General features: G+C 36.2%; 1 long non-coding RNA gene across 1 annotated transcript in view; it reads left to right on the top strand.

Moving 5' to 3' along the window:
* The window catches only part of LOC141275853 (uncharacterized), a 205,814-nt gene that overhangs the window by 162,524 nt on the left and 21,396 nt on the right, over nt 1–21,894 (top strand). The gene's annotated exons all lie outside the window — the stretch shown is intronic.

The raw sequence follows: 21,894 nt of genomic DNA, 5'->3' as shown, positions 1-21,894 counted from the left end.
AATCAGCGGATCCTTTAATCCCATCCTGTTTGAGCGAAAAACAGACGCCCTCCAGCGACCTACACACAGAGGCGGGTCCAAATCCAAAGCTGAGCCCTGGGAGCTGTGAGTACAAAGAAGAGAAAGGGAAATCTCTCCCAGCAGCCTCAGAAGCAGCGGATTAAAGCCCCACAATCAACTTGATGTACCCTGCATCTGTGGAATACATGAATAGACAACGAATCATCCCAAATTGAGGAGGTGGACTTTGAGAGCAAGATTTATGATTTTTTCCCCTTTTCCTCTTTTTGTGAGTGTGCATGTTTCTGTGTGAGATTTTGTCTGCATAGCTTTGCTTCCACCATTTGTCCTAGGGTGCTATCCGTCCTTTTTAAAAATTTTTTTCTTAATAATTAATTTTAATAACTTTATTTTATTTTACTTTATCTTCTTTCTTTTCTTTCTTTCTTTCTTTCTTCCTTCCTTCCTACTTCTACTAATTATTTCTCTCTACTTTTTCTCCCTTTTGTTCTGAGCCATGTGGATGAAAGGCTCTTGGTGCTGCAGGCAGGAGTCAGTGCTGTGTCTCTGAGGTGGGAGAGCCAACTTCAGGACACTGATCCACAAGAGACCTCCAAGCTCCACATAATATCAAATGGCGAAAATCTCCCAGCGCTCTCCATCTCAACGCCAGCACCCTGCTTCACTCAACGACAAGCAATCTACAGTGCTGGACACCCTATGCCAAACAACTAGCAAAACAGGAACACAACCCCACCCATTAGCAGACAGGCTGCCTAAAATCATATAAGTGCACAGACACCCCAAAACACACCAACAGACGTGGACCTGTCCACCAGAAAGACAAGATCCAGCCTTATCCACCAGAACACAGGCACTAGTCCCCTCCACCAGGAAGCCTACACAGCCCACTGAACCAACTTTAGCCACTGGGGACAGACACCAAAAATAACGGGAACTACGAACCTGCAGCCTGCAAAAAGGAGACCCCCAAACACAGTAAGATAAGCAAAATGAGAAGACAGAAAAACACACCGCAGATGGAGCAAAATAAAAACCCACCAGACCTAACAAATGAAGAGGAAATAGGCAGTCTACCTGAAAAACAATTCAGAATAATGATAGTAAAGATGATCCAAAATCTTGGAAATAGAATAGACAAAATGCAAGAAACATTTAACAAGGACCTAGAAGAACTAAAGATGAAACAAGCAATGATGAACAACATAATAAATGAAATGAACAATACTCTAGATGGGATCAATAGCAGAATAACTGAGGCAGAAGAACAGATAAGTGACCTGGAAGATAAAATAGCAGAAATAACTACTGCAGGGCAGAATAAAGAAAAAGAATGAAAAGAACTGAGGACAGTCTCAGAGACCTCTGGGACAACATTAAACGCACCAACATTCGAATTATAGGGGTCCCAGAAGAAGAAGAGAAAAAGAAAGGGACTGAGAAAATATTTGAAAAGATTATAGTTGAAAACTTCCCTAATACGGGAAAGGAAATAGTTAATCAAGTCCAGGAAGCACAGAGAGTCCCATACAGGATAAATCCAAGGAGAAATACGCCAAGACACATATTAATCAAACTGTCAAAAATTAAATACAAAGAAAGCATATTAAAAGCAGCAAGGGAAAAACAACAAATAACACACAAGGGAATCCCCATAAGGTTAACGGCTGATCTTTCAGCAGAAACTCTGCAAGCCAGAGGGAGTGGCAGAACATATTTAAAGTGATGATGGAGAGAAACCTGCAACCAAGATTACTCTACCCAGCAAGGATTTCATTCAGATTTGACAGAGAAATTAAAACCTTTACAGACAAGCAAAAGCTGAGAGAGTTCAGCACCACCAAACCAGCTTTACAACAAATGCTAAAGGAACTTCTCTAGGCAAGAAACACAAGAGGAGGAAAAGACCTACAATAATGAACCGAAAACAGTTTAGAAAATGGGAATAGGAACATACATATCGATAATTACCTTAAATGTAAATGGATTAAATGCTCCCACGAAAAGACACAGATTGGCTGAATGGATACAAAAACAAGACCCATATATATGCTGTCTACAAGAGACCCACTTCAGACCTAGAGACACATACAGACTGAAAGTAAGGGGATGGAAAAAGATATTCCATGCAAATGGAAACCAAAAGAAAGCTGGAGTAGCAATTCTCATATCAGACAAAATAGACTTTAAAATAAAGACTATTAGAAGAGACAGAGAAGGACACTACATAATGATTAAGGGATCGATCCAAGAAGAAGATATAACAATTGTAAATATTTATGCACCCAACACAGGAACACCTCAGTACATAAGGGAAATACTAACAGCCATAAAAGGGGAAATCGACAGTAACACATTTATAGTAGGGGACTTTAACACCCCACTTTCGCCCATGGACAGATCATCCAAAATGAAAATAAATAAGGAAACACAAGCTTTAAATGATACATTAAACAAGATGGACTTAATTGATATTTATAGGACACTCCATCCAAAAACAACAGAATACACATTTTTCTCAAGTGCTTATGGAACATTCTCCAGGATAGATCATATCTTGGGTCACAAATCAAGCCTTGGTAAACTTAAGAAAATTGAAATTGTATCAAGTATCTTTTCCGACCACAACGCTATGAGACTAGATATCAATTACAGGAAAAGATCTGTAAAAAATAGAAACACATGCAGGCTAAACAATACACTACTTAATAACAAAGTGATCACTGAAGAAATCAAAGAGGAAATAAAAAAAAATACCTAGAAACAAATGACAATGGAGACATGACAACCCAAAACCTATGGGATGAAGCAAAAGCAGTTCTAAGAGGGAAGTTTATAGCAATAGAAGCCCAGCTTAAGAAACAAGAAGCATCTCGAATAAAGAACCTAACCTTGCACCTAAAGCAATTAGAGAAAGAAGAAAAAACCCCCAAAGTTAGCAGAAGGAAAGAAATCATAAATATCAGATCAGAAATAAGTGGGGAAAAAAAATGAAGGAAATGATAGCAAAGATGAATAAAACTAAAAGCTGGTTCTTTGAGAAGATAAACAAAATTGATAAACCATTAGCCAGACTCATCAAGAAAAAAAGGGAGAAGACTGAAATCAATAGAATTAGAAAGGAAAAAGAAGTAACAACTGACACTGCAGAAATACAAAAGATCATGAGAGATTACTACAAGCAACTCTATGCCAATAAAATGGACAACCTGGAAGAAATGGACAAATTCTTAGAAATGCACAACCTGCCAAGACTGAATCAGGAAGAAATAGACAATATGAGCAGAACAATCACAAGCACTGAAATTGAAAATGTGATTACAAGTTTTCCAACAAAGAAAAGCGCAGGACCAGATGGCTTCACAGGCGAATTCTACCAAACATTTAGAGAAGATCTAACACCTATCCTTCTCAAACTCTTCCAAAATATAGCAGAGGGAGGAACACTCCCTAATTCATTCTACGAGGCCACCATCACCTTGATACCAAAACCAGACAAGGAAGTCACAAAGAAAGAAAATTACAGGCCAATATCACTGATGAACATAGATGCAAAAATCCTCAACAAAATCCAACAGCACATTAAAAGGATCATACACCATGATCAAGTGGGGTTTATGATCAAGTGGGGTTTATTCCAGGAATGCAAGGATTCTTCAATATACGCAAATCAATCAATGTGATACACCATATTAACAAATTGAAGGAGAAAAACCATATGATCATCTCAATAGATGCACAGAAAGCTTTTGACAAAATTCAACACCCATTTATGATAAAAACCCTGCAGAAAGTAGGCACAGAGGGAATTTTCCTCAACATAATGAAGGCCATATATGACAAACCCACAGCCAACATCATCCTCAATGGTGAAAAACTGAAAGCATTTCCACTAAGATCAGGAACAAGACAAGGTTGCCCACTCTCACCACTCTTATTCAACATAGTTTTGGAAGTTTTGGCCACAGCAGTCAGAGAAGAAAAGGAAATAAAAGGAATTCAAATCAGAGAAGAAGAAGTAAAGCTGTCACTGTTTGCAGATGACATGCTACTACACATAGAGAATCCTAAAGATGCTACCACAAAACTACTAGAGCTAATCAATGAATTTGGTAAAGTTGCAGGATACAAAATGCACAGAAATCTCTGGCATTCCTTTACACTAATGATGAAAAATCTGAAAGTGAAATCAAGAAAACCCTCCCATTTACCACTGCAACAAAAAGAAAAAAATATCTAGGAATAAACCTACCTAAGGAGACAAAAGACCTGTATGCAGAAAATTATAAGACACTGATGAAAGAAATTAAAGATGATACAAATAGATGGACTGATATACCACGTTCTTGGATTGGAAGAATCAATATTGTGAAAATGACTCTACTACCCAAAGCAATCTACAGATTCAATGCAATCCCTATCAAACTACCACAGGCATTTTTCACAGAACTAGAACAAAAAATTTCACAAGTTGTATGGAAACACAAAAGACCCCGAATAGCCAAAGCAATCTTGAGAACAAAAAACAGAGCTGGAGGAATCAGGCTCCCTGACTTCAAACTATACTACAAAGCTACAGTCATCAAGACAGTATGGTACTGGCACAAAAAGAAAGATCAGTGGAAAAGGATAGAAAGCCCAGAGATAAACCCACGCACATATGGTCACCTTGTCTTTGATAAAGGAGGCCGGAATGTACAGTGGAGAAAGGACAACCTCTTCAATAAATGGTGCTGGGAAAACTGGACAGGTACATGTAAAACTGTGAGATTAGATCACTCCCTAACACCATACACAAAAATAAGCTCAAAATGGATTAAAGACCTAAATGTAAGGCCAGAAACTATCAAACTCTTAGAGGAAAACGTAGGCAGAACACTCTATGACATCAATCACAGCAAGATCCTTTTTGACCCACCTCCTAGAGAAATGGAAATGAAAACAAAAATAAACAAATGGGACCTAATGAAACTTCAAAACTTTTGCACAGCAAAGGAAACCATAAACAAGACCAAAAGACAACCCTTAGAATGGGAGAAAATATTTTCAAGTGAAGCAACTGACAAAGGATTAATTTCCAAAATTTACAAGCAGCTCATGCAGCTCAATAACAGAAAAACAAAGAACCCAATCCAAAAATGGGCAGAAGAGCTAATAGACATTTCTCCAAATAAGATATACAGACTGCCAACAAACACATGAAAGAATGTTCAACGTCATTAATCATTTGAGAAATGCAAATCAAAACTACAATGAGATATCATCTCATGCCAGTCAGAATGGCCGTCATCAAAAAATCTAGAAACAGTAAATGCTGGAGAGGGTGTGGAGAAAAGGGAACACTCTTGCACTGCTGGTGGGAATGTGAATTGGTACAGCCACTGTGGAGACCAGTATGGAGGTTTCTTAAAAAACTACAAATAGGGCTTCCCTGGTAGCGCAGTGGTTGAGAATCCGCCTGCTGATGCGGGGGACACGGTTTCGTGCCTCGGTCTTGGAAGATCCCACATGCTGCGGAGCAGCTGGGCCCGTGAGCCATGGCCGCTGGGCCTGTGTGTCTGGAGCCTGTGCTCCACAACGGAAGAGGCCACAGCAGTGAGAAGCCTGCGTACTCGAAAAAAAAAAAAAAAAACTACAAATAGAACTATATGACCCAGCGATCCCACTACTGGGCATATACCCTGAGAAAACCATAATTCAAAAAGAGTCATGTACCAAAATGTTCATTCCACCTCTATTTACAATAGCCAGGACATGGAAACAACCTAAGTGCCCATCATCAGATGAATGGATAAAGAAGATGTGGCACATATATACAATGGAATATTACTCAGCCATAAAAAGAAATGAAATTGAGCTATTTGTAATGAGGTGGATAGACCTAGAATCTGTCATACAGAGTGAAGTAAGTTAGAAAGAGAAAGACAAATACCGTATGTTAACACATACCTATGGAATTTAAGAAAAAAGAATGTCATTAAGAACCTAGCGGTAAGACAGGAATAAAGACACAAACCTACTAGAGTACGGACTTGAAGATATGGGGAGGGGGAAGGGTGAGCTGTGACAAAGCGAGAGAGAGGCATGGACATATATACACCACCAAACGTAAGGTAGATAGCTAGTGGGAAGCAGCCGCATAGCACAGGGATATCAGCTCCGTGCTTTGTGACTGCCTGGAGGGGTGGGATAGGGAGGGTGGGAGGGAGGGAGACGTAAGAGGGAAGAGATATGGGAACATATGTATATGTGTAACTGATTCACTTTGTTATAAAGTAGAAACTAACACACCATTGTAAAGCAATTATACCCCAATAAAGATGTTAAAAAAAAAAAAGCAAACTGCATTCCTTTTTTGCATCTGGTGATGAATTTATATGGCTACTTAAATGATATTATTATTTTCTGAAGAAATATTCCACTACCGGCAGCATAAATTATATCCATGGTGTTTTTTCTAGGAAACACAACATAATAAGAGATTATGTATCATTTTAAGTTAGGTATAAATACTGGTGACATTGTATGAAGTAACCTACCTAAAGCTTCAGGCAGAAAACTTCACACATTGAATGTGCTAATAGTTCTCTCATCCTTCATAGTCTTACTTGCATTTCTGTGGAAGAGGCTGCTCTTTGAAACTTACATCATCTCCTAGTATATATCACCTGTCACCAGTATTTGAGAAATATTACTCAAACTATCAAGGCCCTAGCACTTAAGTCACACCTAGAATGAATTCTTCTCTCCATACAGATAATCCCCTTGTACTCAGGCCTTTTTAGAGTATTTATTACAATTTCTGATTTATTTTAATTTTCCACAGAGGTCTCTATCAGCAAAGAATAGGATAACTCATATAGCTATGATTTTCAAGACATTGTGAGAATGTGGCGTAAAAAATCCAGGAAGACTGCCTAGTTATTAAGTATTTTCTTCAAGCTTCATCTATGCTCTTACTTTGATGCCCTCCCTACGCCAAGGAAATTTAGGAAACTAAAATACCTGACAATAACATCTGTAAAAATTCCCTCTATATGACATGTTTATTTTATCATAAAATAGTGGCTTTTCATATTCCAATATGCATTTTTCTCATGTTAGCTTATTATTGATTATTTATATTGGCACATTACTCTTCTGATAGCTTCTATTTGACATATACAGTTGTAAAAACAATTCAAAGTATCATATGTTAAAATGAAAAACACATGGCCATTTTAGGACCTGTACCTTGCTACTTGAGATGTAGTTCTCAGATCAATAGCATCAGCATCTTCTTGGGAGCTTATGAGAAATGCAGAATCTCAGACTCACCTCAGACTTAGTGTATTAGAATCTGCACATGAGCAAGATCTCTATACACTGAAATGTGAAAAACACTATTCTAAAATTGTAATAGAAATCTTATGAAAATTCAGGTATAGATTAAAGCAACACAGATTTCTTTTTCTTCTATTATAATTTTTAAAATTATTGTTTTCTTGGAGTAAATATCATTATAATAGACTATTGAGTAAAAAATCCTATAAACTGGTGATTAGGCTTATTCTGTCTAGTATTATGGAAAATAGCATGCAATGAGGATGGATGGCTACAGGAGGGAGTGGAAACAAAAAATACTAATGTTTTTATAACTGAGTTTTTGAAATGTGAATACATTCAAATGTGTATGATTAATTTATTGCTTTTTGAAAAGCACAGGCTGCCTTTTCATTTTGTTGATTTCTTCTTATGATGTGCAGAGCTTTTTAGTTTGATGTAGCCTTTGGGACATTGTCTTTAAAGTGCTGGAAGAATAAATGATGTAATTAAGCACTGTACCTACATTTGAAGACTTTTGACTGAAGGCCCTTCCTTGAAAATGTTTTAGGTATCTATAATTTTGTATTCTTTCTTGCATAAACTACTCACATAACGGTTATTATTTTTCTTTTCGTTTTTTTAATGGAGTGAAAATTTAGACTCATGAACTTTATATTTTTATGATCATTTTCTCTGGTTTTTAAATTTTTCTTGGTGTGATACATTTATTAACATTTTTTCATAACATGTCATTACTCTTTACAGTTATTTCATTCATTGTTGACAGAGAACTGCTATTATTAAATCCATATTTCTTAATAACTTTAATAATTTTTCATAAGTAAGTACTACTATCATAAATTGGTTTGAGTACGGATAAAACTGACTCTTTGTAAGCATACTCCTCAGTTTGTGGGCATAGAGGAAATAACCTACAAGATATGAAGTTTATATTTTCTCCCTATTTTCGATAGAGGAGTGAATTTGTGAGTTTTCTGAGTTGATTAACTGGAGGTTGGGAAACAGCTTCCTAATTTATTTTACATTTTCTCTTATTTTGGCTTCTTTATTTGCTTGCTTCTTTGTGAGTTTATTTTTGCAGAATACAAAATATGGGGCATATTTTACCATACATATACTTTCACATTTTTTCCCCTGACCCCACTGACAGATGGCTAAAGCTGCTCTGTGTCTCTCACAGATCGTAACATGAGCTGTACCCCATACAACCAGAAGGAAAGCATATTATGAAATAATGAGTTGGCCAAAAAGTTCATTTGCGTTTTTCCGTAACATCTTACAGGAAAACCTGAACGAACTTTTTGGCTGACCCAATACTTGGTTGACCTGAAATAAACTGTCTGCCTGTCACCAGGCTGTGACAACTACAGAGCAAAAAGGAGGCCATGCCAAACATGCAGTGAAGGCTCTGGTCACCACAACACCAACACATCCCTTATCAAGGGAACAGGGCCAGCACACTATGAGGAAAGACATGGCAAGCATCCATACCAAAAAAAACACCCCACACACCAAAAATACTGAACTCTCACAGTCTACAGAGGGTTGCTCCCACATGAAAACAGCCCTTGAAGACCAAAGCAGATAACTGTTTATCCTAAATTCACAGAGTCAGAGAAATATAAGGAAAATAAGAAAGCAGAGAAACCACTGCCAATTAAAAGAATAAGAGAACTCCCCTGGAAGAACAAACAATTAAACCTCTCTGGTCAGCTAGACCCTGAGTTCAAAAAGGAGATAATAAAAATGCTGAAGGATTTGAGAAAGAAAGACTATTGATATAAATGCAGATCACTAACAAGGAACTAGAAACTATAAAGAGAAACCAATCAAAATTAGACAACTCAATTGCTGATATGGAAACTGAGCTAAAGGAAATAAATAGCAAACTAAATAATGCAGAAGAAGAAATAATTTTTCTAGAAAATATAATAACAGAAATCACCCAATCAGAACAGCAGACAGAAAGACAAATGAAAGAAAAAAGAAAGCAACATATGAGATCTACAGGATAATATAAAGTGTGACAATCTATGCACAATAGGAATCCCAGGAGATGAAAGAGAAAAGGGGGATTGAAAATGTATGAATGTATTGAAAATGTATTTGGATAAATGTATTTGGATAAAATATGTAAAATCCCCAAACCTAAAAAAGGAAACAGATATCCAGCTACAGAAAGCACAGAGGGTCCCAAACAAGATGAACCCCACAAAAATAGCTACTCCAAGACATAATCAAAATGACAAAAGTTAAAGAGTATTCGGGCTTCCCTGGTGGCGCAGTGGTTGGGAGTCGGCCTGCTGATGCGGGGGACATGGGTTTGTGCCCCAGTCCAGGAGGATCCCACGTGCTGCGGAGCGGCTGGACCTGTGGGCGGTGGCCGCTGGGCCTGCGCATCCGGAGCCTGTGCTCCGCAATGGGGGAGGCCACGGCAGTGAGAGGCCCGCGTACCGCAAAAAAAAAAAAAAAAAAGTATTCTAGGGCTTCCCTGGTGGCACAGTGGTTAAGAACCTGCGTGCCAATGCAGGGGATACGGGTTCGAACCCTGGTCCAGGAAGATCACACATGCTGTGGAGCAACTAAGCCCATGTACCACAACTACTGAAACCTGCGCACCTAAAGCCTGTGTTCCACAACAAGAGGAGCCACCGCAATGAGAAGCCTGCACACCACAATGAAGAGTAGCCCCCACTCGCCGCAACTAGAGAAAGCCTGCACACAGCAACAAAGACGCAATGCAACCAAAAATAAATAAATTAATTAATTAAAAAAATGGATTCTAAAGGCAGCAGGAGAAAAGCAGAGTCAGTTACAAGGGAATCCTCATAAGGCTGTCACTGATAGGCTATCAGCTACTTTCACTACAGAAACTTTGTAGGTCAGAAGGGAGTGGCAAGATATATCCAAAGTTCCCAAAGGGAAAAACTTGTACTCTTATCCAGTAAGATTATCATTTAGAGTAGAAGGAGAGAGAAAAATATTTCTCAGACAAGCACAAACTGAAAGAATACAACAATACTAAACCTGTACTATAAGAAATATTGAAATGTCTTCTCTAAAGAAAAGAGAAGCAAGAATCTATAGGAAAAGGAAAATCACAATAGGAAAGGCAAATATATATATAAATTGATGATCACTTAAGCCAGTACAAAAAAAAATACAAAATAAAAAAAAATTCTGTGAAAGCAATTATAACTACAATGAACAACAAAAGATAAACATGAAGATGTAAAATAGGACATCAAAATCACGAAATGTGGGGGAAGGGGAGTAAGAAAATGTAGATCTTTTAGAATGTGTTTGAGCTTACATGACTACCAGCCTAAAGTAAGTACACATAGTTTTGGGATAAAATACTTGAAAACCAGATTAACCACAAATCAAAACGTACAGGGATTTCCCTGTTGAGGCAGTGGTTAAGAATCTGCCTGCCAGGGCTTCCCTGGTGGCGCAGTGGTTGAGAGTCCACCTGCTGATGCAGGGGACGCGGGTTCATGCCCCGGTCCGGAGGCCACAACAGTGAGAGGCCCGCATACCACAAAAAAAAAAAAAAATCCGCCTGCCAATGAAGGAGACACAGGTTCGAGCCCTGGTCCAGGAAGATCCCACATGTCGCGGAGCTGCTAAGCCCATGCACCACAACTACTGAGCCTGTGCTCTAGAGCCTGCAAGCCACAACTACTGAAGCACTCATGCCACAACTACTGAAGCCTGCACGCCTAGAGCCCATGCTCCGTGATGAAAAGCCACCACAATGAGAAGCCTGTGCACTTCAATGAAGAGTAGTCCCCACATGCTGCAACTAGAGAAAGCCCATGTGCAGCAATGAAGACCCAAAGCAGCCAAAAATAATATATAAATTTATTTTAAAAACCCCAAACATACAGATTTACCAAAAAAAAAAAAAACCAAAGAAACTTAAGCATAACACAAAAGAAAACAATCAAACCAGAAAAGGAGAAACAAAAAGAAGAAATGAATTAAGAAGAAATACAAAACAAAACAACAAAAAAAAACCCCAAAAACAACAGCAACAAAAAAAGAATACAAAATCAACTGGAGAAAAAGTTTTAAAATGGCAATAAATACATACTTTTCAATAATTACTTTAAATATTAATGTACAACAGATGAATGGATATAGAAGATGTGGTACATTCCACATATAATGGAATATTACTCAGCCATTAAAAGAAATGAAATTGCGTCATTTGTAGAGATATGGATGGACCTAGAATCTGTCACAGAGTGAAGTAAGTCAGAAAGAGAAAAAAAAATATTGTATATTAACACATGTATGTGGAATCTAGAAAAATTGTACAGATGAACCTATTTTCATGGCAGGAATAGGAAGGCAAATACAGAGAATGGACGTGTGGACACAGGCTGAAGGGGAGGATGGGATGAACTGGGAGATTAGATTTGACATAAATACACTACCATGTGTAAAATGGATAGCTAGTGGGAACCTGCTGTATAGCACATGGAGCTCAGCTCAGTGCTCTGTGATGGCCTCACTGGGTGGGATGGTGGGGAGGCAGGTGCAAGAGGGAGGGGATGCAAAAACAGACATACAGATTAATGGAACAGAATAGCAAGGACAGAAATAAACCCACACTCCTATGGTCAATTAATCTTCGACAAAGGGGGCAAGAATACAGAATGGCACAAAGACAATCTCTTCAGCAAGTGGTGTTGGGAAAGCTGAACAGCCACATGTAAATCAATGAAGTTAGAACACTCCCTCACACCACACACAAAAATAAACTCAAAATGGGTTAAAGACTTAAATATAAAACATGGGGCCATAAAACTACTAGTTCTAAGAGAACACAGGCAAAACATTCTCTGACATAAATTGTAGCCATATTTTCTTAGGTCAGTCTCCCAAGGCAAAAGAAATAAAAGCAAAAGTAAAAAACAGGAACATAACCTTACAAGCTTTTGCACAGCAAAGGAAACCATCAACAAATCAAAAAGACAACTTACAGAATGGGAGAAAATATTTGCAAAGATGGGACTGACAAGGGGCTAATTTCTAAAATACACAAACAGCTCATACAACTCAATATCAAAAAGAAAAAAAAAGCCAATCAGAAAATGAGCAGAAAACCTAAATAGACATTTCTGCAGAGAAGACATACAGATGGCCAACAGACACATGAAAAGATGCTCAACATCACTAATTATTAGATAATGCAAATCAAAACTACAATGACGTACCACCTCACACTGGCCAGAATGGCCATCATTAAAAAGTCTACAAATAATAAATACTGGAGAGGGTGTGATGAAAAGGGAACCCTCCTACACTGTTGGTGAGAATGTAAATTGGTTCTGCCATTATAGAAAACCGTATGGAGGTTCCTTAAAAAACTAAAAATAGAGTTACCATATGATCCAGCAATCCCACTCCTGGGCATATATCTGGAAAAGACAAAAATAATAATTTGAAAAGATACATGCACCCCACTGTTCATAGCACTATTTGCAATACTCATGACATGGAAGCAACCTAAATGTCCACTGACGAATTGCTAAAGAAGACATGGTATATATATTTAATATATATTAATACTACACAGCCATAAAAAAGAATGAAATAATGCCATTTGCAACAATATGGATGGACCTAGAGGTTATCATACTAAGGGACTTAAGTCAGAGAAAGACAAATATGATATCACTTATATGTGGAATCTAAAAAATAATACAAATTATTGTATTCACAAAGCAGAAAGACTCACAGACATAGAAAATAAATTTATGGTAACCAAAGGGGAAGGGGGAGGGAGGGATAAACTATGAATATGGGATTAACAGATACACACTATCATATATAAAACAGATAAACAACAAGGTCCCACTGGATCACTTCTCTTTACACCTGAAACTAACACAGTATTGTAAATAAACTAGACTTCAATTTTTTTTAATAAAAAAGAGATGCCTAAAGTTTCTTGTGCCCAGTTTTCCAGGGTTTTTATTGTTTTTTTGTTTTTTTTTATCTGTGAATATTCTGCATGCTGTCCTTGAAAAGGAAGGTTTCAGTGATGTCTTATTTGGAAAGATTTGTGAAAAGGAAAAAAGCGTGTCAGTCAACTTTCAGTTTTAAACAAATGTGAAAAGGAAAATTCTCTGTGTATCATATTACTGAATATGACTCTAGTTGAAGCTATAAATGTAGTAGATGTCTACCAAGTTCAACCTATTTTAATTTACTAAAAATACTTGTTTAAAAATTAGAAGTCCAGTATACACAAATGTTATTTACTTAGTCAAACTATGAGGTATATTTATACTCATTATAGAAAGCTTATAATTGAATTGTAGTTATGTATAAGAAAGTCTGTCCTTACTTGAAATAATTTTTTGAAGGCTAGTCAGGGATTCAATCTCATTCATATCTGTACTACACCAGGTGTCTTAACTGCTTCTAGATATACAGAAGAGAAGCAATATTGTTTGAAAGAAAAAATTAATAATGAATTAATCTATTTTATTGCTAAATCCTACTGGAACTCCGGCATGTATTTGTGAGAAGTTTGCTCAGAAGTTTTGTCAAAGGAAATATAACAGAATAATAGCACTTTATACACAGTGAGTAAAAGCCCACGTCCTTGACTTTATTTGCACAATGGTCTAAACAAATTGACTAGAAAAAAACTCCAGTGTGACTATCTATGGACTGTAATGAATTTGACTTCTTACTATTTACAGAAGAAGATAACCTGAATGAAGTAAAAATCCTAGTTTAAAGAAGCATTGTGTCTCCAAACTCAAGTTGTATACATTAAATATTAAGAGATTTTTACAAGTTAATCATACCTCAGTAAAATGGTTTTAAAAAAAGAAATATCATGAATTTTTCTGAAATGGTTCAACTGTTTGTAAAACTAGTTGAGTCATTTGCATATCACACAAACTATACATTCTATATCATTATTAAAAAGGGCAATGTTGGAACAAATTTCCTGACTGTGTACTGGTGCTATAGCTGCAGAAAGCACAGTTATGCAAATGTCCAACAAAAAGTTTCTGAAGTAACTGAAGAAATGTTTATGAAAATTGGAATTATGTAAAGATTGCTTCTCTGGGGTTCTAACAGATGCAAAGCTTTATTAAGGCTACTGAAAATAGATAGATATAGATAGATAGATAGATACAAAGAAGGAAGTATAACACATTGCTATTAATGAATACACAGTATTTTATGCTCCATGTCCACTATAAATACATGATCAGGTATACAGTAACTCATATATCCATGCAAAACAAACATTATTGTATCATAATAGTCTTAAAAACATCTAAATCAAAAGATGAGTCGGGACTTCCTGGCAGTCCAGTGGTTAAGACTTTGCCTTCCAATGCAAGGGGTGTAGGTTCAATCCCTGGTCAGGGAGCTAAGATCCCACATGCCTTGTGGCCAAAAAACCAAAATATAAACAGAAGCAATATTGTGACAAATTCAATAAAGACTTCAAAAAAAAAAATGGTCCACATCAAAAAAAAAAAATTTAAAAAAAAGAAGATGGGGCTTCCCTGGTGGCGCAGTGGTTGAGAGTCCGCCTGCCGATGCGGGGGACACGGGTTCATGCCCCGGTCTGGGAAGATCCCACATGCCGCGGAGCGCCTGGGCCCGTGAGCCATGGCCGCTGAGCCTGCGCGTCCAGAGCCTGTGCTTCTTAACGGGAGAGGCCACAACAGTGAGAGGCCCGCGTACCGCAAAAAAAAAAAAAAAAGGGCTTCCCTGGTGGCGCAGTGGTTGAGAGTCTGCCTGCCAAAACAGGGGACACGGGTTTGTGCCCCGGTCCAGCAAGATCCCACATGCTGCGGAGCGGCCGGGCCCGTGAGCCACAACTACTGAGCCTGCACGTCTGGAGCTTGTGCTCCACAACAAGAGGCCGCGACAGTGAGAGGCCCGCACACCGCGATGAAGAGGGGCCCCCGCTCGCCGCAACTAGAGAAAGCCCACGCACAGAAAAGAAGACCCAGCACAGCCAAAAATAAATAAATAAATGAAATGCTTTTTTAAAAAAAATCATAGAAAGAAAAAAAGAGTCGATGCTATGTTGTAGTTAATAATATGACTAGGGGAAGTATGCATTTCAAAAGATACATTGGTGGTGAAATGATTAAAGATATGGAATCTAGAACACAAACTATATACTTTAAAAGCATCCAGTTTTACATATATTTCTTAGTTTTATTTGACATGCTGTTTTAGATATTAATATAAGAAGTAAAATGAAGAACTAAATATTTAATGAACATAATGTCTTTGAAATTTTCAGAGATTAAAACACTCTCTGAGGCTGCACAAAGTTTTGATGTTTAAAAAATATATAGAAAAAGAAAAACAAAAAGCATTAATACTAACTTCTCCAACCAAAAAACTACTAGGAAAAAGAGTGTGACTTATTTGTGAGTTTCATAATTGCTCCACCTCATAATTGCTCCACCTCATAACTGTTCTCAAAACTGTATATAAATTAATTCACTTTTTCTATATTAGATACATCATCTTAAGCCAAAACAAAACAAACAAAAAAAACATGGCTTACTGAAGAGCATTATGGTCTTTTCAGTGTAATAAAGACACGGACTGAACAAGTTTTAGAGTTATGATGGATAGTTGAAATTTACTAAATATACTAAAATATGTTATAATGTTTAAGGTACTAAAAAGTTATTTAGAAATGTAGTTGTTCCCATTAATATATTGCAATATATTTTAGTATTAATTTTCCAAGCATATATGAGTGTGTGTATATTTTGTCATTATATATTTAAATTGTCTTGTAGTAGTATATTGTAAACTGAAGTTTCCAAAATTAAATTTCTTAAATGACTTTGAGGTCTGCAATGTTAACAGAATACATTTTCTAATCACAATATAATAAAATTAGAAAGCCTAACAAAACTCTATCTTAAAAATCCTATTAGTCTCGAAATAAAATAGTGATTTAAAGAGGAATTCATAAGAGAAATCGTAACAATTAAGTCAATGCATGTTAAATTTTGTGAAACTTAAAGCAGAACTTAGAAGAAAGTTTATAGCTTTAATTTTTTTTTAAATTAATTAATTAATTTATTTTTGGCTGTACTGGGTCTTTGTTGTTGCCCGTGGGCTTTCTCTAGTTGCAGAGAGCAGGGGCTACTCTTTGTTGCAGTGCATGGGCTTCTCATTGCAGTGGCCTCTCTTGTTGCGGAGCACCGGCTCTAGGTGCACGGGCTTCAGTAGTTGTGGCTCGTGGGCTCTAGAGCACAGACTTAGTAGTTGTGGCGCGTGGGCTTAGTTGCTCCACGACATGTGGGAATCTTCCCAGAGCAGGGCTTGAACCCATGTCTCCTGCATTGGCAGGCGGATTCTTAACCACTGTGCCACCAGGGCAACCCTATAGCTTTAAATTTTATTTGAGCACAAAGTTTGGATTTATTTCAACACAAATGATCTAGTATTCAGTAGAATAATAGAGTCAGTTACAAAATATGAATAATTATGATCAGTAATCAATAATGATAAAGTAAAAATGGAGGGGATTGGGACTTTGAAAAGATGAAGAAGTTTGGCAACGTTTTTTGTGAGAGTGATGAATACAGCATAGAACAAAAATACAGAATGAAAAGGGGTACCTTGAAACCTTTATGAAACATATATTCTAGAAAAATATAAAGCATCATAATTGATATGAGAAAATATAACTTGAAATCCATTCAGAAAACTTGAACACCTACAGTCAATCTTCGACAAATGAGGCAAGAATATACAATGGAGAAAAGACAGTCTCTTTGGCAAGTGGTGCTGGGAAAGCCGGACAGCCACATATAAATCAATGAAGTTAGAACACTCCCTCACACTATACACAAAAAATAAACTCAAAATGGCTTAAAAACTTAAATATAAGATAGGACACCATAAAACTCCCAGAAGAGAACATAGGCAAAACATTCTCTGACATAAATCACAGAGATGTTTTCTTAGGTAAATCTCCCAAGACAATAGAAATAAAAACAAAAATAAACAAATGGGACCTAATCAAACGTATAAGCTTTTTCACAGCAAATGAAACGATAAACAAAACAAAAAGAAAACCTACAAAATGGGAGAAAATACTTGCAAATGATGTGACCAGAAAGGAATTAATGTCCAAAATATATAAACAGCTTATACAGCTCAATATCTAAAAAACAACCCAATTAAAAAATAGGCAGAAGACCTAAGTAGACATTTCTCCAAAGAAGGTACACAGATGGCCAACAGGCACATGAAAATATGCTCAACATTGTTAATCATCAGAGAAATGCAAATCAAAACTACAATGAGGTATCACTGCACTCCAGTCAGAATGGCCATAATCAAAAAGTCCACAAACAATAAATGCTGGAGAGGATGTGGAGAAGTGGGAACCTTCCTACACTGTTGATGGGAATGTAAATTGGTACAACCCCTATGGAAAACAGTATTGAGGTTCCTTAAAAAAATTTCATATGATATTACTTATATGTGGAATCTAAAATATGATACAAATGAACTTATTTACAGAACAGAAACAGACTCACAAGCAGACTTATGGTTAGCAAAGGGGAGGGGGGATAAATTTAGGGGTTTGGGATTACCAGCTACAAACTACTGTATATAAAATAGATAAACAACAAGGTCCTAGTGTATAGCAAAGGGAACTATATTCAATATCTTGCAATAACCTATAATGGAAAAGAATGTGAAAAAGAAAAAATATATATATAAAACCAAATTACTTTCCTGTACAACAGAAACTAACACAACATTGTAAATCAACTATACTTCAATTTAAAAAAATGAACGTCCATGAGGTGAGCAGGCACCCTGCAACCCTCTCCTTGATCTTGCCTTTAAAAACCATCCCCTGAGAGCCATGGGGACTTTTTTTTTTTTTTTTTTTTGCGGTATGCAGGCCTCTCACTGTTGTGGCCTCTCCCTTTGAGGAGCACAGGCTCCAGATGTGCAGGCTCAGCGGCCATGGCTCATGGGCCCAGCCGCTCCGCGGCCTGTGGGATCGTCCCGGACCGGGGCACAAACCCGTGTCCCCTGCATCGGCAGGCGGACTCTCAACCACTGGGCCACCAGGGAAGCCCTATGGGGACTTTTTTGAGCAGTAGCCACCCACTCTCCTTGTTTGGCCTCACAATAAACCCTGTACTTTCTTTCCTTCACCATAAAATATATTTAATAAATAAAAGAAAAAGAAAACTTGATAATCTATTAGCTCAAAAGAAACTTAGATCTAGATGAATTTCCAGTAAATTTTGCCATATTACCCAATTTTATGCACTTTTATATATAAAAATGAGAAGCAGAAGAATGATTCCCAATTTAATATGATTAACAATATTTATTCCAAAATCTAGTAAGAATAGTATAAAAAGGAAAAGTTATAGAACTATTTCTCTCATAAAGATAGTTACAGATATCTTAAATAAAGCAGAAGTACACTGCACCAAATGGGGAATTTAAGCAGACTTTCATCCCAAGAATAAAAGAATTGCTTAACTTCAAATAATCCATCAGTATAATTTATATAACAACATGTAAAAAATAAAAGAATATGAAGGATGAAATTAGCTCAATGAAATGAATAAAAATTAAGTTAAATGTTGAATGTTAAGTTAAATGTTTTTCATGATAAAAACCTCAAATTAATTACAATCTGTGAGCACTTTCATAACTTAATAGACTGTTCCTCTACAATGAAAACAAACCACAAGATCAAAATCATACTTAACTGAGATATACGTTCTTTAAAATTGGAAATAAAGCAAGTTGTGTCACTATTATAGGGACTATTTGAGAGTCTACACAAATGATAATTAGGAAAATAAGAAATTCAAATACTGCAAGAGAAGAGATGAATTGTCAATATTTACTATTAGTAGGTCATCTAATACTAACTATATCAGAATCAGTGCACAAACTTCTTGACTTGTCAAGAAATATCAATAGGTTTGGTAGAAACAAAATCAGAGGAATAGACAACTTAAAAAATGAAGCAGTATACCCAATACCATGTACTGATGAGAACACCGCTGGATTAAACCCTCATATAATACTGATAAAGGTTTAAACTTGCCATCTGCCTGTCAAACAATCCATTTGTTCTCAGTGATGTTAAACATGTTTATACCCTCTGATTTAGCATTCCATCCCTCAGTATGTAACCCAGAATAATTCTTATGTATGGGTGATGAAGAGTGATGAAGTGTATAAGAGGATGGTAATGGGAAGCTGAAAATCACCCATCTACCATGAGGAAGAGTGGACAGAATGTAGAAGGCATGTACTTAAGAAGTAGTTAGAGGAGAATAATTAAATATGCACACCAAAGCCTGGAGCGATGCTAAAGACAGTGTTGAGTGAATCAAATTTAGAAACCAAAGGTACTCTATACCTTGATAATAGTTAAATGGAAAACACAGAGATAAGCAGCATATATATGTTACAAATATATTTACTTTTTCAGGGACATATACCAAATCTATTCAAGTAAGCCCTTATGTAAAAGAGCATGGAAAGAAGTAAAAAGTAAATAAATAAATAAAACAGAAGCATAAAATAAAATAAGAAAGAGGACTAAACACAACAATTACTGTGTACTGTGTACTGAGGAATAGGAATAGCTCATATCTCAGAACATGAGACTATAATATAAAATAAATGATATTTAAAATCAAATAAAAATATTATGTCACTATATATTAACCCTGTGTTTGTCACCTAATTCTTACAACAATACTATAAGGTAATTGTTATATCTACTCTCACCAGGGTGTTTCTAGACATCTATGATTGCCTAGCAAATGTAACCAAGATTTAACATGCTTAGAACTGGTATTTTATTTCAATAATGTAAATACTGTAATACAAATATACATAGAATTTTTGAGTTTTCTAATTTGCTTGACATAGCCCTAGTTTTTACATTTAGCTATTTATTATATGTTGTTGAATATGTTTGGACAATTTCACTTTTAAACCAGCTAGGTCTACCTATTTTTGCTTCCACCATAATATTTGATAAATAAAATTTTGTAGAAGAAAAGGAAATATCTTCTCTTCAGGGGTAAACATTTTCTCAATCATGTTATTTCAGAAGCATGTTAACTTATATGAAATATGGATACTTTGAGGCTGCAGGCCAGGAAGAACTAAACTAATGGCTCATGTGATTGGCACCATTAATAACTTCCACTCTGATTTTCATTCAGACTACCATGACACCACTTTGTACTGCATATTTTTCTTCCTTTACAGTGCCCTATACAGAAGAAATCAGTTGAGTTCAAAAGCGCAGTACTAATCAGAATAGTTTCCCTATAGCATTTGTTGGCTAGAAATTCAATATTACATTTTCAAATAGGGTTTCAAGTCTCATGTGAAGAAGTCCAATAATAAATCTATTTCAAATTTTACAAACAGATAGATACATAGAGAGATGTGTAGAGGCTTTCAATATAAAGTAGATTTTTATAAAATAACCAAATATGTTAAGGAAGGTAAATAGTATATCTACTACCTGACATATCAAAGTATATATTGATATAGTTGATTTTCATATACATACTTTGGGTGAATATACACAGAAAATTATATTATTTCTATTTTTAAATACTTTGATATTTCAAGCAATGTCACATTACCTACTTCCAACAGACTGTAAACTTCAAGGCCAATATTTATAAAAATGTCTACATTAGTAGGAATAGTATTAAATGTATACCAATTCAATATACTAAATATATAATAAATATACTCATACATGTTTAAATGCATGTCTGTAAAAATACTTAAAATTTAAATGTAAACATGATATACATACCTAAATTATTCATTCAGCAACAGAAACAAAAAAGTTAAAGACACACAATTATGTTCTAAATATTTTGTTGGGTGGCCATTCATATGGATCACATTCTTTCCAATATAGTAAAAGAAGTATCATTAGATTTATATAAATAGCCACAATTATTTTAAAAGGCACTTTTAAAAAATAAAATTTATGTACCTTCTTTCTTTATAAAACCACCCCATAAATTCACTTTCCAACTGCACTTTGCTTGCTACTTGACTAAAACATATTAATATGTATTTTTTATTTAGTGCCTGCCTTTTTTTAAAATCAAGACTACTTTTTAAGAGCTTTTAGGTTTAAAACCAAACTGAGAGAGAGGTGGAGATTTCCCATATAACCCCTGCCCCTACACATGCATTGCCTTCCCATTATCAACATCCCCCCACGAAAGTGGTAACTTTAATGAACCTACATAGACCCAACATAATCACCCAAAATCCATAGTTTACATTAGGGTTCACTCTTGGTATTGACATTCTGTGGGTATGGACAAATGTATAGTGTCATGTATCCATCATTATGGTATCATACAGAGTATTTCTCTGCCCCCAAAATCCTCTGTGCTCTACCTATTCATCCCCACTCCCCAAGAGTCTGCCTTTTTAAATGTTTTTTCCCCCCCCAGAGCCCAGAATGTCCTAGTTATTAACAAT

This window comes from Tursiops truncatus, chromosome 11 (assembly GCF_011762595.2).
Source record: "Tursiops truncatus isolate mTurTru1 chromosome 11, mTurTru1.mat.Y, whole genome shotgun sequence".
Classification (NCBI taxonomy): domain Eukaryota; kingdom Metazoa; phylum Chordata; class Mammalia; order Artiodactyla; family Delphinidae; genus Tursiops; species Tursiops truncatus.
Note: the sequence above shows the minus strand (reverse complement) of the source record. Positions and strands in the feature narration are given on the sequence as shown.